A 4,475-nucleotide genomic window follows, 5' to 3' on the forward strand; every position below is an offset into this window, starting at 1 on the left:
TGAACCGCCAGCCTTCTGGTGAGCAGTCAAGTGCCTTAGGCACTATGCTACCAGAGCTCCTAGTGGATTTTCCACTAGTTGGTGCCTAATCCACTTCTGTATACTTCCTTTCAAAGCTCAGGGCTCCAGGATTATCTTCTGTATCTCTGTCAATTAGTTTCTCTTTTCTTTGTTGAAGAGAATCTGTGTAGCTTGTCTGCCTATTCCACCATCTTACCAGAAGTTCAACTGAAGGATTTTTTTGTACTATTTTTTCAAAATAAGAGTAAAAAAATAAAAATAAAATGCTTAGTGCATGTCAGATTCAACTTTTCCTTACCTTCTTTCCCAGCTCGTAGGCTGAGAATGGCTGCACAACTTGAAGAAGCAAAATGATAATATACAACGGGTTTTTTTAATTTAATTGAAGCAGAAAGGATTTAAGGCAGAGGTTGGCAAACTATGACCCTTGTACCAAATTCAGCTTACTGCTTATTTTTGTATTTAAATGGTTGGGGAAAATAATCAAAAGGAGAATAATATTTCATAGTACATGAAAATGATATAAAATTTATATTTCAGTGCCCATAATTAAAGTTTTGTTGGACTATGAGTCACTCCCTACCTTTCATATTGCCTATGGCTGCTTCTGCATACCGAATGGTTGTGATACTGTATCATCCACAAAATTTAAAATATTTCTTACCTGGCTGTTTTGATTACCTAGTGCCGCTCTAACAGAAGTATCACATTTGGATGGCTTTAACAAACAGAAGTTTATTCTCTCACAGTTTAGGAGGCCAGAAGTCTGAGTTCAAAGTGCCAGGCTCTAGGGGCTGGGTGAAAGACCCCCAACCTTGGGCTTCAGCTCTGCCTCCTGCTCCCAGCACACTGAAGCTGGAGGCCTTTCTTCACTCAGGCAACTGCTGACTGCTGAGGCTGACAAACCCACGGTTGACAAGTAAAATGGTACCAAACAAAGGCCACTAATTCAAGTCCCAAGATCAGCAGGGCATGGCAGGCTGCTGACCAATGACTTGGCTACATGCAGGGTTCAAGCATGCCAAAAAGCTGTAGAACATTCCCAAAGCTTCTCCTTATATATGGGAAACAGGCCATATCCCTAAAGCAGCTACTCAGCTGCTTGTGGCAGATTCCACCATGGAGATGATTGCCAGGCTCATTATGGGGAATAACTACCACTAGCTGCCCAGCCACTCAAATCCAGGCCCAGCCAAACTGACATATAACCTTAACTACCACACTGGCCCTTCCCAGAAAAAGCTTGCCCAGAAAGTATAGATTATATTTGACTTTCTGAATTATTGTGCTTGACTTTGCATTGTAGTTTAAATAGTAATAGTAATAATACCATCGCTGTGCTGAATTCTTTACCAGCAGTGTGTTGATATTCCTCATAATTCAAGTTATATATCATTATTCACATTTCACAGATGAGAAAACTGAGGCACAAGTGAGTTAAATGGCTTGCCAACAGCCATAGTTGGAAGGGGTGGAGCTAGGATTTAAACTCATTGTCTGACTTTAAGGAGCCCTGGAGGCACTGTGGTTAAGCATTTGAATGCTAACCACAAAGTCAGCAGTTTGAACTCATCAGCCATTCCACATGAGAAAGATGAGGCAGTCTGCTTCCATGGTAAAGACTTATAGCCTTTGAAACCCTATTGGGCAGTTATACTCTATCCTATATGGTAGTTATGAGTCAAAATCAACTTGACAGCAATGGGTTGGGTTTGGTTTGCCTGACTATAGAGCCTGAGTTATTTTCTCCAGGTTATGTTGCTACTCATACTTTTTTTTTTTTTTCCCCAGTTCCTGTTCACAGGCACATACAGAGCAGTGCTGTTGTGTAACTCCCTCTGGCTCCAGGTTCTAGGGAATATGAAGTGACCACAGGCGGCTCTCTTAGGAACTCAATTTCCAGTGAGGAAAAATGGCACTCATCTAACTAAGCTTAGCACATGCTCAAATATAGGCCAGTGCTCCTGTGGTCCATGGACCAATGGCAATCACTAAGTAGAGAAATTCAGAGCAGGCATTTAGAATTTTTTGTAGCAATTTGGCAAGTTTGTCCATCAAATCCAATAATTCCTAGTTTTATTTCATTTTCCTGGTGATTTATTTTTACTGTATTTTACAGCAGGATAAATCCTTGATAGATGGGAACCGTACTGATAAGAACAGCAACAAAACTGATCCTTCACTAAAATTTGGAACAGAATTTTCAGTGTCATTGAATTGTACAATTGTTGAAGTGGTATATGATTTGCTCCGTATATTTTCAATGATAATAATAATAATAAATTGTGTTCTGTCAAAACATAACCAAAAAACAAAAAAACTGATCCTTCACCAAAGCTAGTTTGAGAAGTACAGAGACCTCAACAACAGCATAAGAACAAGGGAGAGAGATGTGCCACCCAATAACAGATGAAAACTTTACTTTGCCATGGGGCTCTGCACAGACATTAAAATCAGTCTCAACCCTTTTGATTGATCCATTTTCCCTGTAGTCCTAACAGCTATTCTATTCAGTGAATTTCACATTCTAGTCTTGAAACTGGAACATTTTCAGTGTACATTTTTATCTAAATTTATTTTTATAATATTTAAAAAACTCATTAAAGTGCTTGTAATTTGGAATAGGTTTTAAGCCTTGTTGTTGTTGTTGTTGTTATGTGCTGTCGAGTCGGCCCCGACTCATAGCGACCCCTCCTTGGGTTTCCGAGGCAGTATCACTACGGAAGTAGGATTGCCCAACCTTCCTTCCGAGGCCTTAGGAGAGTTCAATGTCATGTGTTAAAGGCAAGAAAAAAAACAAAGTCTCTGTTAAAGAGGGCCTGCTTAGGTGGTACAGATGGTTAATGTATTTGGCTGCTAAACAAAGATGGAGGTTCAAGTTCACCTAGAGATGCCTCAGAAGAAAGGCCTGGCAATCTACTGAAAATTCAGCCATTCAAAACCCTACAGAGCACAGTTCTACTCTGACACTCATGAGATCAGATGACTCAGAGTCCACTCAATAGCAAATGGATTGGTTTTGATTCCACTGAAGAGATATGACAACTAAGAGCAATTTGTGACCTGGATTGAATCTTGGAGCAAGGAAAAAAATAACTGTAAAAGACATTGTTGTTGTTGTTGTTATGTGCCGTCGAGTCGGCCCCGACTCATAGCGACCCCTCCTTGGGTTTCCGAGGCAGTGATACTGCCCAACCTTCCTTCCGAGGAGTGGCTGGTGGGTTTGAACCGCCAGCCTTCTGGTTAGCAGTCAAGTGCTTTTAGCCACTATGCTACCAGAGCTCCTGTAAAAGACATTATGGGAAAAAAATGGAAACAACGTACATGTCCATCAATAGAAGAATGGATAAACAAACTATGGTACATACACACAATGGAATACTATGCAGCACTAAAGAATAATGTAGAATCACAAAACACCACATAACATGGATGAACTTGGATGACATTATGCTGAGTGAAGTAAGTCAATCACAGAAGGACAAATATTGTATTACTCTATTATTGTAAAAAGTCAAGGAAAGGTTTATATGTGGAAGGAAACTTTCTTTGTTGGTTAGCAGGGGTGGGAGGGGAGGAGAGGGAACACTCCACTAAATAAATAAATAAATAGAAAAAAAAGGTATTATGTGAACAGTGAACAACAGTTGAATACAGACTATAGATTTGAAAACAATATTTTATCAATATTAAATTTCAAATCAACTATCAAAATAGTTTTGATAATTATACTACCGTTATGTTCTTAGGAAATACACACAGAAAATATTTAGGGTAGAGAGGCATGATGTCTGCACCTGACTCTCAAATGATTTAGAAAAAATGTGTATATGAACATATATAGTTATATAGTATACATAATACACATACATTTACATATAATGAGAGAAACATGATAAAGCAAATGAGGCAAATTGTTAACAGTTAAGTAAATGTGCATAGAAATTCTTTGTAGTCATTCTTGTGGGTTTTTTTGTAAGTTTGAAATTACATCAAAATACAAAGTTATTGAAAAATCAGACAAAAACCAAGGTCTCTTGAGTCCAGACAGGCATAATTCAGCTGTGCAGCAATTCTTTATCATCCACACATATCATAAGATTTTCTGACACAGGAAGTACCGAGAACTTTTATCATGGGTTTAGATGGTGCAACCAACTGATGAGTACGGTTATAAAGCAATAAAAAAATAAAATTGTGAAATAATCCACCAACATTTTCTCCACAGTTCCCAATAAAACCAGCTGGGTATCAGGAACTGGACCATACTATATGGCAGTCACAAGTTTTAGAATATCTTTGTTCCCATTTTGCCCTTTCAGGAGTTTGAGATCCCTGAAAACGTAAAATGCCCCAAGTGAGGCCAGTCTCGGGGGGAAAAAAAAAAGATGTTTTTTTTTTTTTTTTTTAACTCTTCTTTTCTTCTATCTTATTTCTATTGCCCTCCTATCTGT

The sequence above is a fragment of the Orycteropus afer genome, unplaced genomic scaffold (assembly GCF_000298275.1).
Source record: "Orycteropus afer afer isolate SDZICR_OR568_19922 unplaced genomic scaffold, OryAfe1.0 scaffold00218, whole genome shotgun sequence".
NCBI lineage: Eukaryota > Metazoa > Chordata > Mammalia > Tubulidentata > Orycteropodidae > Orycteropus > Orycteropus afer.